Source organism: Acipenser ruthenus, chromosome 12 (assembly GCF_902713425.1).
Source record: "Acipenser ruthenus chromosome 12, fAciRut3.2 maternal haplotype, whole genome shotgun sequence".
In the NCBI taxonomy this organism is placed as follows: Eukaryota; Metazoa; Chordata; class Actinopteri; order Acipenseriformes; family Acipenseridae; genus Acipenser; species Acipenser ruthenus.
Window position 1 is genome coordinate 40,495,740 of NC_081200.1, and position 23,373 is coordinate 40,519,112.

At 39.4% G+C, this 23,373-nt stretch overlaps 1 pseudogene; it reads left to right on the plus strand.

Moving 5' to 3' along the window:
• Positions 1-23,373, plus strand: part of LOC117417191 (FGGY carbohydrate kinase domain-containing protein-like) — a 61,427-nt pseudogene that overhangs the window by 19,527 nt on the left and 18,527 nt on the right.

Genomic DNA, 23,373 nt, shown 5'->3' on the forward strand with positions numbered 1-23,373 from the left:
GAAATATTACTATAGGTTTATATTCTAGTTATATATGGTCACTTTTTTAAATGACAGTTATTTTGTTGGGCCTCTGAGATGGTTCTTGTGACATGAATGTGACTAAGCTCAACTATTTTTTAACATGCTAATTTAACCAGGACCTTGTGAAAACAATCTGATGTACGCTATGTATGTAAGGGTTTTTACTGTAAAGACTCTATTCATAAAAACAGGCAAACATACTCATCTGCAGTGGCTGATTATTAATATTTACTAACAACACGTTATTTGTTCTGGTGGTTAAGGGCTGAACAATAGACTGGGTTTTTATGTGAAGCAGCACTTGCTAGTGGGTTGTAATATTTATTCAGGTGTACAGATGTCTAAACATTGCAATGTGATCTGCAGTATTCCATAGACACATTCCGTCATTTCGTTAATAATATTAATAATAACAAGAAAAACAACCAATGGCTAGCCTATGGAGGGAAAGCTGGTTGAGTTGAACTATTTTTTTTTACTAGCCTGTTGAAGCTGTGTGTTGTTTGCTGCATAAAATGTCATGCTGGGGTCCCCGAGGAAGGATTATGCTTTTTTTTTTTTTATTGTATAGCATGTATTATGCATTTCTCTGTATTTAAATTATTATGGATTTTCTTGTTGTTACTGCATCTTGTAAAGCGCTTTGTGATGGTGGTCCACTATGAAAGGCGCTATATAAAATAAAGATTGATTGATTGATTGATTGATTATCACTTGAAATAAATTCAGAGACAAAGAGGAGATTCTGGAGGGATTTGTCGATGTCCTCTTACCCCTTGTGTCTCCCTTGCTCTTTCCTGGAGGCTGGGTGACAGCCCCAGTGCAGAATCTGAATAAAACCCTAACCTGCTGTGTACCCAGATCATTGCCAGCAGGAACATTTAAGAGAGCAGGCTGGAATTATGTGATTCATAGGTAAAGAATCTGGAGTTTAAAACAGGAGCTGCAGATTGGTTAGTATTTGGGATCTTTTGTGAAGGATTGTCAAGTTCCAGACAAGAAACAATGACTCAGCAAGCGACGAGGAGGCCAAATCATGTAAGCGTTTTTAGAGTGGCAGCTGACTCAGATTCTTCAGCATTGTTCACCTACAGCGGTTGCGTTTTCACAAGCATAGCCAGGAAAAAAATATAATGCAAACTATCTAGACAGGCCACCCAGTACATATTTTACAGTACTTGCTTTCAATGTGTACTAAACATAGCCAGTTCCTGCATATGTACGCTGCTCTTTCCAAATGAGTTTGTGTTGAACAGCTTTTTTTCTTATTGGGTATTTTTTTCGCACAGCTTGTGCTAATGTGAAGACTGAGTACACCTGCAGAATGGGGCACCCCTGACACAGTCATGGTAAAGAATATACAAGCATTGTAATGCCCAGAGAGGTACGGAAATGCCTATTCATAATAATAAACAAATACATTTTAAAAAAATGACAAACCCTGGTAAACTATGGTAAATACTTGGTAGAACTACTGTATGGAGAGGAAAAATGAGAACACTGAGGTAACCTTTTATAAGGGACAGTCTGGCAGTGAATATACTGCTCTTCATGGGCATGGGCCTGGCAAGAATGTGTAGTTTCACAACCTCTGACTAAGATGGAGCGCACCGTCTGCACAGGTCAGAGAGAAGCAGACACCATCAATAAAACAGATAAAGGTTGTTTATTAAAGTAACACTGCACTGTAGCAAGATAGCATTGATTTCAACAAGGCTGGCGGCTGTAAGGAGACGGTTAAAACAAAGGAGAAGGGTCATGAAAAAGAGGAACTTCACATATTGTGTGATCCAAAGTACTCTCTGAAGAGACAAGCGTGCCAAATCTTTCTTTGTATTTATGTTGATCTCTACGGCCCCTTCAGTTACTGGGTGCAGAATTGTACCACATTAAGTTGCCTATCTATGTAACTATTTTATAATGCAGGTATGTTTTTTGGCAGGGCAACTTCTCAAAGTCTGTAGAGTTCACACAAACTATTTTAAAAATTCTAAAAAATAAAATAAAAAATTGTGACTGAAGGTGATATATACAGGAACACAGAAAATCATACAGTGTATATTGAGGTGGCCACATGAGTGTGGTTAAAAGGTGCATACATATATATATATATATATATATATATATATATATATATATATATATATATATATATATATATATACACACACATACCACATAGATAGATAGATAGCTAGATAGATAGATATATATGCACATTTCAACCACACTAATGTGGCCACCTCAATATACACTATGATTTTTTTTTTATTTAATTTTTTTTATTCGTCATTAAAAATAACTTGTAATTTTTTTTTTTTTTGTTAAATTCCAGTAACTGTTTAGGTTAAAAAACAAAACTAAACTGTAGAAGCCAAACTGATTTTTTTTTTTTTTTTTTTTTTTTTTAATTCGCAACACACCCACAGTTTGGCCGACTGCCAGTAAACACAGTCACAATTGAACTGTGGTCGCTGCTGCTGCCCTGTGTTGAGATCTTACTCTAATATATGTTAAGGCTGGTGGATGGTAAGTTTTCCTCCTGCATTCCTGAGAGGCCTGTATACCAAGGGCAGGCACAGACCTGTATGTGGAAACACTAGCCCTAGTCCAGACCATGCTGGTGCCCACACAGTGCTGTACATTGTAATGCCATGTACTGTAACAGCTGCTTATGTTCTTTACCTTTGTGCACACTTAGCTGAGCTTGGCAGCGCTACCCATTGTAATCGTGGTCCCCTGCATTTCACTGCTTGAGAAATTACCTCTGTCAACTGATTCCATAGAGCATGGACTAATACTAAATAAATACAAAACTAGCAGAGCAGCCAACCCGTTTAATTATGTGTTATATTTGCCAGAGACCTAACACCCATCAAATACCAATTATTTAGTATGTTCAAACTAAATGCTGTTCAAGGCAGTTCCACAATGCTGCACACTGTTACATTTCAGTGCACTCTCACCCCCCCAGTACATACATAGCATCCTCCATTCTTACCCCAGATATCGGTAACTGCAGTAGAACCGATCGACTTTGTAATATAATCCAGGGACTTTCAAGTTGTTTGCTTCTCATTTAAAAGGTAAAGCATGTATGACATTAAGGATTGAGCAGTCTTGCAGCTGGTATAAGGTATATAGGTGTATAACGTCATCTCATCTCACCGACAGGGGATAGAATCCGTAACAGCAGTGTATCACACAGCACAGCCCGTTATACTCGGTTTCTCGTAGTGCATCACACAGCACAGCCCGTTACACTCGGTTTCTCATAGTGCATCACACAGCACTGCCCGTTACACTTGGTTTCTCGTAGTGCATCACACAGCAGTGCCCGTTACACTGGGTTTCTCGTAGTGCATCACAGAGCACTGACCGTTACACTCAGTTTCTCATAGTGCATCACACAGCACAGCCCGTTACACTTGGTTTCAGTTTTACTTGAGGGTTTATGATCGAATGTTTGAAGTTATGGATGTTTTTTCTACAGGTCTCTTTGTACTTTGATTTGCAAATGGACCTACTCTTCAGAGACAGGCTGGGACGACAGTTTCTGGATGACCATCGGCCTGGAGGATTTGGTGTCTGACTATTCCAAAATAGGTAAAGTATGTGCAGCATACGTCCTACCAAGCAGCCCCTGGGCAGAGACAGAGCTTCCACAGACCAGCTCTGCAATATGGAAACTTCTTTTAACCCATGGAAATCTTTCAATTTTAAGCCATTAGTGCAATTAAGTAGTTGGTACTGCAAACAGACCTGCTCAGAGTGGTTTTATACCTTGACATGTGAAACTTGGTGTCTATTATTAAACCACTTAATGGTGCGATAACTCAAGGAGACGTACTTCAATTACTCTGTTACTTTTTATCGGATCAAAAGACTTGTTTTTTTTATTCGTATGGGCCTTAAACTTTGCTGAACTTTTGAACTTCCAGAAACATTTTTGTTGCTATTCACTGAATTTTTTCTGCCTGCTTTCTGTCTATATTTACAGTTTTTTACATGACAAAACACAACTGAACTGCCTAAGTGTCAACCACCCTGTGGGCAATAGCTGAGGTTTTCTAATGCTCACTTTGGGGTTCCCAACCCTTTATGTTTCAGTTAAAATATAGAAGCTTTTAAAACTTTCAAATACTTTGGCTTTTTGATGGGCTTCCCTCAGTGTAAGAAATAGTTGTGGTTCTTGCAATGGAGGGAAATTTCATTTTCGGGTCGCCGAGCAGGATTGTATGGGCTTCTGATAATAGTTCTAGTGTGGGTTCACCCCTCCAAGACACTATGACCTTTATGAGGGCTGGGAGTGACATTTGAATCTCCAGAGGAGGACCACCAAACCGAACGCCTGAGAAGGGCACAAAACCTTTCGGGTTTCCCAGATACGCTTCGCAGACCCCTGCACACTCACGGCACCTGTGGCAACACCTTTCTTGTGGTTCTCTGCAGCTTTCTTGCATCGCTGTGAGTTTACCCGACCCCAATACATCAGAGCGCTTTAGGATCCACTCATCTGCTGATCTGTGACCTTTTCGGGACACCCGTGTGAGTAGAGACGGTACGGCAAGCCCACACACACGCACCACAGCCCCAGAGTGTGGTTAGATACTGGGCCTGATTGCAGTGCGCCACACACAAACCTAGAAAGCCCTTCTGCTCTGCAGGCATCATGTCGTATTGCATGCATTTCCCTGTTGCTCTTCTATAATTTCTTGCTGAGCTGGAACATTTAGTATTGCTTTACTACCCTTAAAGGGATACTGTATGTAATCTGCAATATTTTATTTCCTACCTGTCTTCTCTGTCATTCTTTGTTGTTGTTTCTGCTTAGATCGGCTGACAAACTAATGTCCTGCTTCAACCCCCAGGGGGTCAGCTTCTGAAAAACGACCTTTGTAAAATGCTGTGTCGTTGTTTGCGTTTGTGGGGGGCTCTGGTGAGATTGCCAGGCTTAATAAATTACTACTCGGGCAGATCCCTTCAATAACATATTGAAAACATTTAAAATGAATTATAACAACACAGGCCTGATTCCAACCAGATATTCTCCTGTTTGGCATATTTTTAAATATAAACCACAATTGTTATTTTTTTTTTTTTTAAGTCTGTGTTGCTTTTTCAACCCAGGGAAAGATAACCAGAAAAGGAGATGACCTAGTTACAAAACAGACTATGCACTCCATTTACACTCAGCGCTCAGAAAAACACTGTAAACATTAAAAAAAAACATGTGCTGCTGAAATACAAGTTGCTATAGTCAATTCAGGAGGAGAGCTGGATGATGAACTTTCCACAGTTTAAGCAAAATTCCTAAAAAAAAATAAAATAAAAGGGGCCGGTGATTTGGTTTATGACTTAACTCTTTCTCCAAAGGCATGTTCTACTCAAACTAGTATTTTTTTTTTTTTTTTTTTTTTATGAATTCAAAGGTACCTCTCTGGTTCTGACACCGCTAGCCTGTCACGATTTGGTGGCAGTTGACATTATGCTGAGGGCGTCTGAAACTTTCCAGCTTACAATGAACAGGCCTCATTGAAGCATGCATGTGTTGTTTTTGAAAGTACTGCTGGTAATGCTGTCCGTGCTGCATCTCGTTCTGTATTGTCGGTTGCACCACACAGTTACCAACATAAGGCAGCTGGATATTCCGCTGTCTCACTTGTTTGTTTACTTGAAGTGCCTCCTGTTACAGTATGTCCTGCTCTTTCCTAGCAGCTTTAGCATAAACATTTTCAGAAAAAAAAAGTAGTGTTTTCTTTTACTATACCAGCCTGGAGAAAGCAGAAGTTACGTGCCTTCAAACATATTCTTTAGCGAAAGTGCCACTCTTTTTCAGTTTATATATTGCTGCATGTTAATCCATAACAAATACATTTTCTGTAAATTTTCAATTTATATAAATAAACAAAAAGCACTTTTCTGTGATTTTACAGAATATTATTATTATTATTTTTTTAACGTATGCTTCCCATCATGTTAGATTTAGATTTTCAAGTTGCCAATGGGAATGTCCCTGAATTAGATCGCCCTACTGTATTGAAAACACTTTATAAATAAGTTATACATATTGAGCTTTTAAATGTAGCTGGCTGATTCACTTCACTTTGTTTAAAGCACTATACATGCACAGCTATTTAATGCAAAGGTCAAACCATAATGTATGTGAGTAGTGTTTTGGATAATTAATGTATTGGGTTTAGGACAAGGTCACTGTTTATCTTTGGGGTAAATAACTGATCTAGAAACAGATCCTAATGAAGCCTTTCTTATTTACAGTTTGACACGTATACAGAGAACAGCTTATCATATTGTTATGAAACCTGGTTTGGGCATTCTTTGGCAAGGGTTAGCGGGAGCAGAAGAATGTGGGTGTGTAAGGGGTCTGTCTCTACATACGTACATACAGTATGTCACATTGTGCTGGTTTCTGAGGATCTGGTTAGCAGGGTTGGGGTCGATTCCAGTTCTATTTGCAATTCCTTCAAAGGAATTGGAATTGAAATTGATATTTTAGAGACATAATAATTGTTGTGATTGTTCAACTGCTTTCATTTGAAGCCAATTTAATTGACTATCAGTAAGGTGTTGCCACTGAGAGAAGCTCACTGAGAGAAGCTAATTGCAGTTGATTAATGATGTGTTGGAATGGGAATTGGATTTGGAATTGAAAAGCAGGGATTGACCCCATCCCTGACTGCTAGCTCTACTTTTGAACTTCCAGAAGTGAGAGGGTTGTATGTTACTTTACTACCTAAGTTAACTATATACTTGATATTGATGTCTGAGATGTCTGAGTTGGATTAAGTTCGCAATTTACACTTTAGTAACAGGCATTAATATATATTAATAAGCCATTGTAATGCAAGTTATAGAATAACAGCAAGGACATTTACAATTAGAGTTCACCCTGATTTCACCGAATATACTGTGGGGTTTGAGGTCCTGCGGGACGAGAAAACCTCTTAATAGAGGCATATGCTTTCTCTTTAGGAGGGAGCTGGTTATCAATCATTGTCTTTTCCTGTGGCATTGAAACCCAGCGCAAGTGATGAAATCTAAGAGTAAGAAAACGTGAAGGCATTTGTTATCAGTTCTCGTGGTTGAGAAATCTGTTTCTGATTTTACACTCAAGAGAGTAACCTTTTCAGTTTCGTGTACCATTAAGTGTCCTTGCAACTTGATTTTTGAATGTACAGTATTTAAAAATGGGTTTGAGTTTTAACATGGTAATGCTTCCTTCTTGCCATTACTACCACTAATAATTCTTTATTTTGTTAGGCTTACTTCCCATAAAGACGAAACCCTTTAAACAAAACTAACCGGTTTACTTGTTGTAGGGGTGAAACATCAAGGTTTTATCATCTAAATACTCAGTTCTGTTTCTGCAAAGATTCATTTACGTGGCATGAGTCTCCACCACATATAAACATAACCTGCTATCTTCCTTCAACCCCACCATTTCAGTGGTGTAGCCCTAAAATATAAATTTCCTTAAACAAGAATTACTATATTAATTCACATTTTATTTGTATACTAAACTTCTAGTAACACGTATAAAAGGTAATGCATTTGTCTCATTTCATCTCAAGTGTCTTTCTCCATCTTGTCAGAATGCTTTACTGTCCTTGTCTGTGTGTGTCAGTGGCCTCGTTTGTGTTTGTGTCCACTGTTGCAGTCGATGCTCTGTTCTGTTGCTGTCGACTTCCTCAGCATTTTTAACCTTCTTGAAGAAATAGTCCATAATAGATCAAAAGTTATGATGTAATTGAGTGACACATCATTGGAGGTGTTATGTAAATGTTTAGGTAGGGGAACTGAAATCAATGCAAATAGAAGATATTTACAGTAAAATCCAGGTGGGTTTGTCACATTGCCAGGAAACAAGTTGACATAACTGCAATAATCGTGAAGTTACTTCAAGAAGATTACCGTGCTGTAGAGTATTTTAGACTTGATATGCAGTAGATTACACGAAGGCCGTTCAGGGACCTTTTCATGTATATTTTCTGACATTTCAGTTCTGTACTGTAATGTGATTTAAAAAGATGCAGATGTCAAGTGTTTGATATTTAAAGGCCATGTCATTGTTTGCAGTTAAACTTGGACTTTGCATTTCTTTAATTCTGCCTCCCCAGTGTGGGAGTTCCTCACTGAGTAGCCGAGTTTCTAGCAGCAGTGGTTTCCACATGATTCACATGTCTTGCTTTTTCATAGACATTAGAAAGGTCTGTACAACACAGCAGGCTTACAAGATAGCCCTGCCCCCCTCCTCTTTATAGCTATACAGTACATAAACGATACACCCAAACTGTAAACAAGAAAAACCATTACTTCAAAAAGTTTCCCAACATTTGTTTTCCAGTAATACAAGGTGGCTGGTTTGGTACAGGAGCACGGCTATATTGATTGGAGGTATTTTTAGTTTTTTGTTATACCTCCCATGTTTCAAGTACATTGAAGAACTGGTGTTTCCCACAGAGGGTGCACACTATTATTAGAAAATGGAAATGGACACCATTGCTTTGGTGGTTCTGATATTTATAATGTTCAAACCCTAACCCTTCACATAACCTTCATTTCAAAGTATTACAGTACCGGGAAATCAAGAGAAATTCCGGTTCTGATCACAATACTGCAATTTGGTGCACTCAGCTTCGGGGGTGCTTAATTGGCTGTTGTCCCTTCTTCATGCTTAGATAATTACAATAGTTATTAGTTGTAAATAATACAACCTAGCCCTACCTACCCTGGGCATTCCCAGGAAATGGCGGGTAAAACAGGCTATTACCGCAATGCTGTAATTAACCCAAATGTCTGCTTGTTACTGCCCAGATAATATAAAGCATGAGCCCGCGCCCTCATCTTCAGATTCCAGGAAAATCCGAAGTCTCCCCAGCCCCAGCATCTGGGGAGTTAGGCAGTCAGGCTCACTCCTGCTATTAAATCCCATGAGTTTGTTTCCTGAGTGCATAATAAAACATGGATTTCTGTTCCTTGTCAGCTCTATAAACTGCTGGGAGCCGAGGTATTCTGGAATGTTGGTGTTTTAGTTTTCTAGTTTATTTTGAAGTTCTCAAAGCTATTTTCTCTGAACTGTCATTACCAAAGTTACCAAGCCTGAAATAAACAACTCCAAGACTTTAAATTTAGGGGCTTGTGAGTAGTATTACGTTCTTTCTTATTGGTTTTAGAATCGCTGTTACAGAAAGAAATGGCACAAATGAGGATTTGGACTAAATAGCTTTGAGAATCTAGCCCAGATGTTTCTTAACAAGCCGATAATTAGCAAAGTGAGGTCTGGGTATTTCCTTTTTAATGGCAACCAGAATTTGTTCTTGCTTTTTATTGTAGCATATGTAGAATGTGTACCATATAAACAAACTAACAACACAGATCATCACATTTTCAGTACATGCATTTACTCCTACAAATAAATATAAATGTAAAACACAAAAACAAAGTACTAAAATGTACTGAAACAGTGGGACAGGTGGACTTTTTCTTTTTACTGTTAAATCCTTATTGCAAGACCAAATGCAACTGATTTTAGATTTAATTTTTTTATACTTTTACTATCTCAAAAGTAAGGTACATGTAACGGTTGAAAATGTTAACTTTACACAGTGCGTAACCGGCAGGCTCCTGCAGTTGCAGTAATTTACAGCTGGAGTCTGACAGCAGGTGCTGTGTGCAGTCTCTGTCATGTCTGTAGTGTAGCAGCAGAAGGGGATTGTTAATCAGTGCATCATTAACCCCCTGCTCTGGCTGCAGCGTGGGTTTCTGCTCTGGCACTGCTGAAGCATTACTGCTCTGTGTGTAATTACCAGCCCAGGGAGCTGGCCCCTGGAGGTGACAGCTCTCTAACTTGTTAGTGCTCCAGTCTGGCACCAGGAAGGCGCGGCTGCTCTGTGCCCTGTGGTCTGGTGGTAGCAGTGAGGGATTGCTGTTCTGGTAATTCTTAATCATGGGCCTCTTCACAGGCACAGACTGTGAAGCAGTCATAGTGGTTAGTTGTCTTTGGTCAGGATCAGAACCTTTTTGGTTTAAAAGAGACTTACAAGTAACCAGGGAGTTCTTAAGAGCCATACACAACACACATACAAAAAATACACATACAAAAAATGTACACACACATATACAGCACTGCTTTTTCCATCCAGCTGAAGAAGGACTTGTAGTCTGAAACGTCCTGTTATAATAGTTTTTTTAATCAATTATTCAAATTTTTGTGTACCTATATTGCCTATTTCTTTTATATAGATGTGTTCAAATGTAAGGACCACCCGCCAAACCAGCAAAGTCCCTATTCTGGATAATATTGCAAGGGTGTGGCAATGGGCTTTCTGAAACCAAGCCCAAACTGCAGTTTCGAGTTAACTGGGATCGAATTGCACGTCCCGATTGGCAGTAATGTCCCAGCTAGCCCGGTGGTGGTGGTAGTTGAGATTGTGGTTTCTATTCTGCTTACTGAGTCAGCCCCTCTATCCCATCCAGGATAGCCCCTCGGCTTGCCCCCTCACCTCCTCCGCAGCAATGAATCACGGGCGCTGGCAGTGCGAGGGGCTCCCCCAGCACAGGAGCCCACCGCACACAGCCGTGCCAGAGCGGCCCCACACAGGAAGCAGGCACAGCTCTGCGCGACCGCATACAACTCTGGACCACTTTTACTGCCTAATCCCTGGGGGTTTCAGAGAAGAGAGAGAGAGACGCTGTTTACCAGAATTAGTTACTGGACAAGCTAATATTAACCTTACAAAGCAAACCTAAAACAATTTAGGAGCTGATTAGACAGGAAGTTTTAAAAAGGTATGTATTATATATATATATATATATAGAGAGAGAGAGAGAGAGAGAGAGAGAGAGAGAGAGAGATGGAACACTTTGGGTTAGAATCTCAAGAGTGAAATTATCTTTAATTAGCACCTTTTTTCAGAAATGTAAAATTGGCAGACCAGAATTGCTAACTAACTGACACATTACATTCAGGGTCTTGTAAGTAGTCTCAAGTTGTTTCTTATAGGTTTGGGAATTGTAATTGGTGTTTTTTTTGTTTGTTTTTTTTACTTTCTATAATAACAATTTGAGAGAAAAATAAAGCTGTGAGACTCTCATCCTTAGTGTCTAACTGTATGTACAGCTGGTGTTCCAGCCCAGCACAGGCTCTTCCATTGCAGTGCTGTGGTTAGCTGACTGGAAATCCAGGCAGTTGCTGTTCACATTGACTTCCAGTTTGTTCAGTGTTACTGCAGGTTAGATGATGTTTCACGATGTAAAAGTACATCCACACTGTTCCCTGAATTTGTTTATTTGAAACAAATGTTCGTAAAATGTGTTGGGTGCAAAGGTACTGCCATGCGGGATATGCATTCACTCCAACCATAGATACTGCTACCAAAGGAAACACAAATTAAGAAACAGCACTTAGTGGACTATAGAGTCCCGCATGGTGTCAATTGCATGCTTGTCAGGAGATTGTGAGCAGGCTAAGCTTTCATTTGTGTACTGGTGCAGAATATAGAGTCAGTCCCAGATGGAATAAATAAATAAAAAACACTCGTTTTTTGCATTTCTCCTTTTCATTGCACACACTGAGGTTCTCAGGGTAGGAGAGTTCCAAGGGAATTTCCTCTTAGAGATCTGCATACCAATTTAAACCACGAGAGTGTGGTGGAAGATATTTGAATATTAGTCAGATTGTTGGGCAGCAGAGCTGTGGAGTGTCCTGGAATAGCCAGTGTTTTCATTATTGAAGTGGTTAGCACAGGAGACCAGGCACATATTCTTATTCTATTTCTTCCTATCTTGATGTGACTTTCCAACTAGTAGACGTTTTGTTATCCTAAAAGTACAGCAGCATCCTCAAAAACATGTTTGGATTACTCATGGTTTGAATTGATTGATGCAATTTTACATGCTCATTTTTTACTGTCTATAATAAATAATTCTTAGTCATTAGAATATTCCATTAACATAGAAATACATTGAAAAAACAACATGCTATTTTAGCTTAGAGAATCATACAAAATACTTGATCAGAGTGTGTATTCGCCAGTCAGGTATCTCCATTAGTGGACATGCAGTAGCTGACTGGAACTGTCAGCTACAGTAGAATATCAAAAAATAAATAAAATGCATTGAAAAAATAAGTGTTAACGGTGGGGTAAAGTCCGAAATCCATATTGTGCACTGGCAAACTTAGCTCACCCAGCACTGTTCCTGCAGGCACTGCTGTTATCAACTAGAGGTTAGCCTGTGTGATCTTCTAGTCATTGTTTCCACATAGCATGCAGCGCATTTTTATTTGGGATCAGTTTGATGTAGCCGGTAAACACTCTTGTAATGAAACGCCCACGCTGTCCTTGTTTCGGTCGGCGCTTTGCAGTGCAAGCCATTCTTCTCTATAAAGTTCCATCTGGGTTAGTATAGAATAGAATCATTATATGTCGGGACTTTCAAGAAGATTGACCGATGCATTATTTGCATACCACTTAAAAGAAAGAGCAGTTCAAGCCCTTAGCGTCTGTGGAACCGCATTGGATGAGTGTGGAGGGGGGATATGAATGAGAAACAGTTTAACCGCACAGGGGGAAAAAAGTTAAAATGCTTGATAATGCGAGCTGTATGATGAAGAGGAATTTATTTATAGAAACAAAAGCTTTTTTTGTGGTGCAGTCGGGATCAAGGCCGAGGTTCATTTTGGGGGAACCGAAAGAATTCTTGCAAATATGTGTTTGAATAGGACAAGGCAGGGAGTTATTGGGTTAGATGAAAAATGAGACTGCTTGACCCTTTTAGCCCTAGAGTCTGCACAAACAAAAGACCCCCCCACCCCCAGTAATAATCCACTTTTACAGTCCCATAAGAGCCCTGAGCTGCCACAAGACCTTTTTGTTCTGAGATTCAGCTGTCAGGAATCCTTAAGAGCCAACATTATCAGTTAAATACATTATTGCATGAAAAACAGGACTGGAGATAAGCTTGGACATGCACTGTAGCCATTTCTCTGTGCAGCCCCATCCTCAGGGTGTAGAGCAGTATAAACCCCTTATAAAATGTACCGTATACTGTAATACATTTGCATGGTAGTTCAACTTTACTGTGCAGACTCGAGGTTCAGTCTCATTAAACCTGTGCTGTCATCCTGAATTCCGCTCAGCTCTCTGATTGGGTGTGGCTTGGTATCAGTCGCCTGTGTCTCTGTCCCCAGCCAGATGGCAGCAGTAATAGAAACTGCTCTGTGATAAGGTGTAGCTGTTTCTAAAATAAAATCAAAACCCAAAGTTAATTAGCGGTCCTGGAAGTTATTCCATTGCTGCAAACAGCTTCCAGAAAGCATTGGTTTGACTTTGAGACCCATTGTTCTCTTGTGACGCTATTGCGTTCACTCTCGCTCTTGCTGGGTTTGGTCATCTAGAATGTCTGTACAGTCCTTTGACTCTGATGTAGTTCTAATCCCAGACTAACCTAAGTTAACATTGAGTAGTCCAAGATTACTGCAAATCAGGGGTCTATGAAACCAGCCGTTTATCGTTAAAACTATAAGGAAGTCAGGTGGGTAAATGCTTTGACTAATGCATGCACCAACTCCTTCTTGTGCTAATTCTGTATACTAGAAGTGTGCATGAGCTCGTTACTCGTATTGATTATTGTCTTTAAGAAGTATTTATGGGCAGGCAGCGCTCCAGATAAGCTGCGTACCTGCCATTTTTACGGATTAAAAAATCCAACATACGGACTCAATTTAAATTGAATGCGTAATAATACTCGTAACAATTTTGCTGCACAGCTTGTCTGTCTCCCCTAAAACTTCTACTAAGAACTACATCTCCCAGAATACAATGTCTTCAGTTACTAGGAAACTGTACACAAGATAAAACAACCAAACAAACATTATCCAATCATTGGCTAGCCCTGTTGTCTTTGCAGCCAATCACAGTAAGAATAAGAAAATTTCGAAACTACACAGGTTGAAATATGAACACCCCAGTCCAGCTACGAATCCAATTGGAACCATCGTCAGAGGCAACTGCTATAGAAAGGTGGCTATAATATTAAACACACTGTTTTATAACTTATTATGAACTTGTCAGAGTAATAGAACGAGAATGCTGTCTTCTGATTGGTTGCTGTAGAGGGTATTAATGGCCAGGAAATGCCATCAGAATGTCTACACAACTATCAATGATAAAGTACAGTAAGGTATCAATCCACCAAAAAGAACATCCAGTATAACTCAACTGTCAGAACCACAACAAACCCATGAAATAATGGCTAGAACAGGTCACAGAAACGAGCCCTCTATACAAAATTACTGGATCCATCTCTATTCAACAAGCGAGAGTGGTCTTCACATCTTTCCAATCTCTTAAAACTCCTGCAATTATTGATGTCCACCAGCCCTCAATACTTGAAAATCAGCAGCAAACCTGCCAACGAACTGCAAACCTGCAAAAGCACATTCAAAAACCGAAGCCCAATGCTTTGCTCCACCTCAGAAATCTCAGCCACAAACATACCCGCTATGTTTCAAAACTGCGCTTTCACAGGAAACCTGCAATTCAACTTAAAATAAATAAACTTAAAAAACTAAAAATAAATCACTTTACAAAATAAATAACTCAAATATTTAAATTACTAATTAAATTCCTTTCTTTTAAGATAAATTCATTTGTTTAATAATACTGTTAGTTACAGAATCAGTTTGTTATGTTTATTAAAAACTGTAACTTTTCTTTTCGAAAAAGCAGACAAAACACAACGGTCTTAAATGTTTTCCCTGTCTTAACTGTATTTTGATTGTTTTAATGTTTGGTTTGTTTGTTAAGAAAAAATAGTTCTGTTCGCTGTTCACAGGTGGAAGTATACCATCGAGGAACTGCTGCAGCAATATGGGACATGCACCACAGGACATATAGAAAAAAATATATAAAAGGTTATAAATCTTAATGTTATTGCTTTTAAAACCATAAAGACGGTTTATAATAGCAATAATGACCCACAGGTAGGGTATTTCCTGGCTGCTAATTTCCGGGGCATTAACGGCCAGGAAATGTCCTGCCTGTCGGTCATTATTGCTTAGTTGATGCATTTCCTTATTCTATTGATCTGTATGGCTTAATATTGAAGTTTTAACATGTTCACTGAGTTTAAGAATTTAATGTTACAATAGAAGAAAACACATCCAGGAAAGAGATTTCTTCCCTGATCCACAGCCGGGTTTGCAGGTAATTTACAACATCCTGCTGCTCCAAGATGTTGCAGGCTAAGGCTTGAGACACCTGCTTTATGATGACGTTGATGTCACTGTAGAATTAATGGATAACAGAACATTCATATTAATAAAACAAGGGCTAGGCTCTCACGGCAATGTATGCCAAATTGTTTTTAGCACAATTTTTTTTTCTGTTACGAAAAAAAAAAAAAACATTTAAAAAAACTGCTTATTTTGTGTATTATTTTTCCTTTGGAGTAAATAGCTTGAAGAATCCAGCCCCAGTGTTAAACCACTACTATTTAAGCATATGTGGTTAATTATAATATTACCATGCCTACCTCACTCAATTACAATGACTTCCCCTTGCTTGGGAGCATGCTTTAGTACTTTAGTTAAATCCTAAAGGGACTGTGCATTATTGTATTTCCTGCTCTTTTATATCCACAGTCTATATATCAGTGTTTTGGGGGCAATTTCTTTCAAATACAAATCTGCATACTGCAGGAGTGTACCCACCCAATAGGAATAATGCTGAGTAAAATCTGGATTAGTGCACTCATAGCGGGGGAAGTGAAGTTTTGGAATCAGCTCAGACCACTGGATATTAGCTTGCCTGTTATTACAGATTGAACCACCAGTTCCTGAATTCTGCCCATTGACCCTCTACAGCATGCCAAACACAAAATTTCACCCAAAACTGACCTCATTAGGGGTCAATTAATAAACTTAATTGATCACCTGGCAGGTTCACAGCAGGGCTAAACTGCTGAACTGCTTAATGCTGCAGCACTGAGTCTGTACGCATCCACTACAGAATAATAATAACTTTCTGGAAAATGTGTTTAATTTCATAACAGCTTTACCATTCCTATAACAGCGATGCTCAGATGAACAGGAATGTCACAGAACATGCTGAGGTTGGGGGAACGGGGGAGAATAATGTACCAATTGTAACTAAAGCAACAGGTGTAGCTCAGTAATTATACCAGAAAGCTTCATTACGAGCAGGGTCTGGGGAGCCTCTGGGAAAACAGGCAATTATAGCAACTGCAGCCTGGTCAGAAAGGCTTTTCCAGGGCTTGGGAAAGTTCCATCCAGACTAGACCATGCCTACTGGAAAAACAAACAAACAGATCAAAAAGCATCTTGGCCATTGGGAGTAATTTCACATTATCCCATGGAAATGGACTGGAACCGTGATACAGGCGGTGTCCTGAAACTACTGTTGCACGGGTTTATTAACCCCTTAAGGTACACAAGCAATTGAGCGGTTGTTCAAACAATGGTAAATTCCAAGACTGGAAATGCTTTTTTTTCAATGTTCACACAGCTAAATGGGCTTTGAGGCTCACATAAACCAAAGGCAGGTGCAGATGTGTTTCTGTTACTGATACGAGTTGGGAGGCACAAAAGGATCAGAGCGGGAACAATGCCTGCCTAAATATCTGTATTCCACAAGAATGTACAGTATATCAAACATATCAGGGTACTTAAGTGACAGTTATTACAAAATCAATTAAAGCTAATGTTATTCAAACGAAAGGCATCTGGTAACATGAAATCTGATATACCGATGTATCAGTGAGTACCACCACAACTATGCACTCTTTAATGTATCAGTGGAAGGTGAGATAGGAGCTGATTTTCTGTGGCTTTTATCTGCAAGCATCTTAACCACAGATTGTCAAAGTCATCCCTGCTGTGTCCAAAAGGCATCTTTTGTCTTAAAACTTTTTTTCTTTTCTGTTTCTGTTTTATAATGTTGCCAAGGTAGCAGATCTTTTGTTCACGTAAATAAATTCAAAATAAATCTGCAGTAGTAGAACTATTATAGGCTGTTAAACTTGGACCAGGAGATGTGCAAAAAACAAAAACTGGACTAGTCAATCCAAAGAGACTGAGGTAGGTGAAGCTCCAGTGGAAGTCTTCTCATACAGACAAGTACAGCAGAACACAGCGTCCCTGTATGATTTGTTTGTATCCCTTTAAAATGCCAGATTTTGCTTGCTGCTAATCTTCACAGGTGTTTCAATGAATGTTTATTATTATTATTATTATTATTATTATTATTATTATTATTATTATTATTATTATTATTAATAAAACAAGACAAACAACACTCTCCCATAAAACCCACCCGCTCCACAGGGAACCTTACTACAGAGAACCTTACTCATATTATTATTATTATTATGTGAAAAAATTATAGTAAGGGAATACCAACCAACAATCTACACAAAATACACACAAATACACACCTGATGTGTGCTCTGTTCAACAGATCGCAAACTTTGTAAAGACTAGCTGAGTTTAGATTTAATAAAATGTGGTTCTTTGTGTATAAGTAGGGTGTCTGATTTTCGGGTGAAATGTTTTTCTAAATTCGGGTGAATGCTTTTTTAAAAATCGAGTATAATTATTTAATGAAAACATTGGGTGAAATGGGGTGGATTTTTTATATATATAATCAAGACAGAATAAATATTCGGGTAGAAATTGGGTTTTATTTAGAAAGAAATAAACAAATGCTTAAGCACAAAGTGTTAACAACAAAGTTTAAATCCGTATGCAAACTTTTGACTTCTCTCTTTCTCTCTCTCACACGCACACACACACATACTGTATATGGAGGCATTCCTCCATTCCAATCAAGTTTCATTTTGTAGTGGAGTTGCAAGTATAATTGCACACAGAACATACGGGAAAACTAAACAACTTTACTCCATGCTGTTTTACAAAGAAAAACGATCGACTGTTACATCTAAGTGCTCTTGGCATAAACACACACTCATAAAACAAATAACTGGGAAGAAAAGTGTCCAAAAAAAGCAAAAATCTTAAAGCTATATTACACCATCATCGGCGCCAGTTCTGCTCTGTTTCATTTGAATCACAGAGAACTGCGAATGCATTTTTTCATAGACAGTTTGTGCCTTTTTGGGGAGTTTTCGGGTTTAACCCAAATACAGAAAAAAGCATTCGGGGGGGGGGGGGGGGGGGGAGGAAATCGGGTTAAATCGGGAAAAACTCAAAAATCAGACGCCCTACGTATAAGCCCTAGAGCAGCCAGAGCTCAGATCAACGACTGAATAGAGCCTGTTTACAGCAAGCAAAGTGTGTTGCTTAAAAAAAGCAAAAAAATGACAGAAGTATCAAAGCAATGTGAAGCTTTGCAGGGATTCCGGGCTGTGAGTTCTGACCTTAAGCCTGTGCCATTGAAAAGAGTAATAACCAGGGGTTAGCAGTGGGGAAGGTTAGATGTGGATTACACACAGCAGCTGAGAGTGACAGAAAGATTGCAGGGTTTATGTAGGACTGAAACATCTGCCTTGATGCACCTGAGGAGATAACAAGGGTGTCTTACAGGATAAGAAAGGTGACATTGGGTTTAAACCCCTTTTGTAAAATATGGACATACTTCTACCATTCAGGACATGCCTAGGGTACAGCTTGAAACATCTGGTGCAGACAAGTTCTCAGTTATGTACAGTGATGGACGATCAGTGAGATTAGAGATCTGTAATTCATCATGTGTTGATTAAATCTGCAATGAAACCACACCTCCGGGGAAGTAGCATTGTACATAGACTACCGCCGAACACAAGCGACTACGAGGGGCTACAAATGCAGCAGTGCTAGCAGTGCAGCTTTTTATTGATATTTCAACTCCCTCCCCTAAAGCTGAGGGAGCAAAAAGTCACTTTGTGGCTTGGGACTTGACTTGGGATTTGATACAGAAAAGCTGCCTCAAACTAGGTCTTCTGAAACCAGGTTTCAAGCCACTTCCTGAAAAAAGTGGTTTAGTGTTCCCTCAGCTTTAGATAACATACTTACTAGCATTCACAAACACAAAATGTCATGTATATATATATATATATATCTCAACGTGTTCTAATTCTAGTCTGGTTCCTTGGCTCATCAACTCAGATCTGTACTCACAAATTCAGAGGTCCGCTCCGTCATCTTTTTAGAAGTAATGATGACTCCACAGTTTTGGGCTAATCAGATAACCGTGTTTAACTATTACACCCTGTGCACTGCACTGGCATCTTACAGAAAGATGCAATGTTGTGTACTGTATAAGACCTACGAAACATATTAGATAAGACTTACTGATGTTTGTTATCTTGTGAGCTTAATGCCCTTTAATCCATGGAGCTGGTGCAAGCTAGGCAACCACAGTGGTACCTTCCCTGCATTGCCAATGGATATCAACCTTGCCCTGGAAGGACCTCAACAGTCCGAGAGAGGGCAGTTCAGCTCCCACCCCCTCTCACTCCTGGCCTCTGTGGGAGCTAGCGAGCCCAGCACAAAGGTGGCTTTGTCAAGCAGACGCTTGTCCACTGGTCAGTGATCGAAGACCATTAAAATATAGTTCACTGAAGTGCCCAACAGCAATCAAATTGCAATTGCACCTCATTTTAACTGTCAGATTGTCATTGTGGGGGATTATTGTCAGTGGACTAGACCTTCTGTATGCAAGCAGGTTAGCTCAGGTCACCCAGAGGATACAGCTATAAGAAACAAGGTCAGTTAGACAAACGCTTGGGGTAATGCATTAATCGTGGTAACGCCATGAGCATTTGAAATGACTGGCTCTTTGTTGGGATGTCTGTGTCAGTGAAGACATTCTTCACTATCATGCCACATCTTGCCCTATTTTGACCCTGAATGAACCTGTGGAAATCAAATAAACACAGAAGAGCTGAAGTTTTAATGACCTCTTTCTGAAATGACATCACTATCTGAATTCGCCAAAAGCAATTTGCTCGTTCATAGGTCATTTTGGAAAATAGCATCCTTCTTCTAGGAATTGATTCCTGTAAATTGTAGGATGTTTGAGAAAAGTAATAAATGAGAAGTGTCTGGCTCCTCTCTTTAACAGCAATCATTAAGTGGTAATAAATTTGCAAAGGTAACTATTTTGTCTGCTTGGGAGTGCTACCAGACTGACATGATAAAACGCACATAGCCATTTACTGTACTGGTGTTCTGTTTTCATTAGATTTATCTGTGTTTTTGTACTGTTGAAATTCTACAGTTAAAACGTTAATTACAAGAACTCAAATAAAAGGTGAAATATCTATCTCTCTCTCTCTCTGTATATCTAGGGCTTCTAGTTTTTGGTTTTTATTTTCCATCTCTCTCCCTTCCTTTAAACCTTAATTAATAGTTGTTAAGCCTTAACTGAATACCAGATTGTTTAAATTAGCGATGCACCACTAGAAGCTAATGCAGTGGAAATTAATAAACTGAATTCGAAGATTGGAGCCGGAACAAAATGCAGGTTCAGATAGAATCAGGTGAGATCAATGCACGTCGTTTGTTAACTCAATCAAGCTATGAGGGTAAAAAGAAACAACTTCCTTTGGTAATTAGTGTTTGATCAAGAAAGCGAAACGGCTCAAAATATGTTTAAAGGGACATCATGGGATCAAAAATAAAGCCAGAAAGCTAGAAGCCCTGTATATATATATACAGAAAAATAGCTAATTATAAAACAATTTTCAGTTCAGCAATTACTTAGTTCTTCATTTCAGTTAGCATTTAAGTCAGAAGATGCCATATGAAGATACCATATGAAGATGCCATACAGGCGTGCAAACAGATAACCCAAGAATAATGCATAGAAACTGATGGCTTCATTTAACCTAAAGTAGTACCAGAAAGCATGAGTAACATGTGTTTATTATAAAACTGCTCATTTGAGATCTATGTAGCTGAGATGCATGCATTACTTTGTTAGTTTATCCCGTGCAGCTATATGTTGTTCTGATGATCTGGGAATCAGAAATTCCAATGCTTGTCCATGTTCTGTTCCTCCAGGTGTGGTTGGAGCAGACATGACAGGACACAACCTTCCGTGCGAAACCCAGCCAATCACATCTCGCCTGGCTCTGATCTGTGGAACCTCTTCTTGTCACATGGTCGTGAGTAGTCTTGTCTGTTGTCTTTTGATCTTCAGCTGCTCCTACCGTAGCCTATCTGCCTACAATGACACATTTGAAAGCCAATCTGCTCTGCGCTGATAAATATATTTCTCAAGAGAACTGAAGGACTACCTTTGTTGTGGTTTTGGCACACACCGCTGTCAACTGTATAGAGAGGGCTAAAAAAAGGAATAAAAAGAAGTTACCAGTCTTAGAGGCTGAACAAGGTTTCCAGAGGAGTACCAGCGGGTCTCTCTTTTTAAAAAACACTTTCTTTTTTTGTTTTGATTACATGACTCACTGGCGCAGGACTGCGTTAGATCTCTGCAATGTGTCGGAAACTGCAGAGAATGCTGACCTTCGCTGTCATTCTCAGAGCAATTTGCTTCTTAATGCATCAATAGGCGTTGCTCGTTTGAGGATTACTAATCCAGCTTTTGATAAATCATCTTCCTGAATCAGACGTGCCACTTTAGGACGCCAGTGCACAATCGGACTTATTCTGTCTGCTGTTTTTATATGTAGAAAAATAGATAAACTGATTATTATTATTAGTAGTAGTAGTAGTAGTAGCAGTAGTAGCAGTAGTAGTAGTAGTAGTAGTAGTAGTAGTAGTAGTATGCTGTTTCTTTTGCACTGTGCCTTTAAATTACAACTCCTTCTATAATATTGCTTGGTTGAAGTTAGCTCTATGATGTAGTGTAATCAGACATGTCAAATATATCACCACTTTTGCCCGAGATTTCTTAATCCTCTGATCCCAGTTCTGAATGACATATAATCAAATGATAGCCCAGTAACAGTAGAGTAACGCTGCCTGATGCTGATATACAGCTTTTGAGCTGGGAAGGGAAGCCAAGGCAATTGAAACAGTTTGCCCATGTTTCCTGTTCAAAACCATGTTAAGGAAACAGTCGGCTCTTAAATTGCAGGAAGAACAAGGAACGCATTGTACCGCAGAGCCGGTTACTTCTTTCAAATACACAGCAGGTTGCACTGTAGGGATTGCATTGTCCTGCTTATCTTTACATCTTGGCATGCGATTTTTAAAGGGAGGGCTGAATCTACTGAACTCAAATACCTTGTGTCCCCCAGCTTTTATCTTGTAATTTACATTCACCTTGAAGTAGTTTGCACTGCAGTTGTGCAGGCTCAAGACCAAGAAGAATGCTTTTAAAGGCTGGGAGATCAATCAGGGTCATCCCCTTAACAGACTCTGTGACTTTTACAGCGCCTGGGTCTGGCTTTGCTTGTTCAACCGTTCAGAACTGGAGTAGCAATACATTTTTTGTGCTATCCCCTTATCTTTTGCAAGGGCCTTTTCTTTCTTTTTTTCAAATATTGGTAGCTTTGTTTGTATAAGTCTGTGTTAGGGGGCTTCAGCCTGAGTTCGAGAGCTGCTCTTCAGTTCTAGTGGCCTGTCATAGACATGTATAATGTAAGGGTTTGTTTAGTTAATAGGATTAGTAGATGCTGCTGTCTCTTATAGACACCTTGGCTGGTCTAGCCTATGTTAAATATATCAGGCAAGCAACTTAAACGTAAGAGCAGCCCTTGAATTTATATTCAAAGCACTTAGACTATTAAAAAAAATTTAATATACAGAAGGAGGGGAGGTGGGGAGGGGGTAAATAAAATAGAGAAAATGACATTTAAAGCTAAATCATCTTTAAATTTTGTAGGAGTTTCTCTGCACGGCTTGCAGTTCACCGTGATTTTGTTTGTTACCATTTCATCGATTGCGTGCTTTGAGGCCTGTCGATCCTGCTCGGTACCCTGACAGCCCAGCCCTGCGTGTGGGAGCGTTGGCCTGTCGAAGCTGCCAGTTGGACGAGCTCTCAAATTCACGCCCTATCTGCCTTGCACACATTAGCGTTTCCTCCTTAGAAACCAGAAAGCAACAAAAGGTCTCTGTGCCATTAATAACAGCTGGTTACAGATGCACTAACACTGGAGCCTTCAAAGGGCTCATGCGCAAGAGATCTTTCATGGTTTTCTAATTCATTTTCTCGTTGTTTCATGCCAGTTGGCGACCAAAAAAATAAGCATGTCAAAAAGAGAGAAAAGGGCGTCTTGGCCAAACCCCACCCATCCAGGCGAACGTTACTTCTCCAACCCTGTATAGGGAAAATAAAGCCTCTTTGAAAGAAGATGCTTTGTGTAAAATAGCTTACGAATTTTTAGACACTTATGACTGTTGTT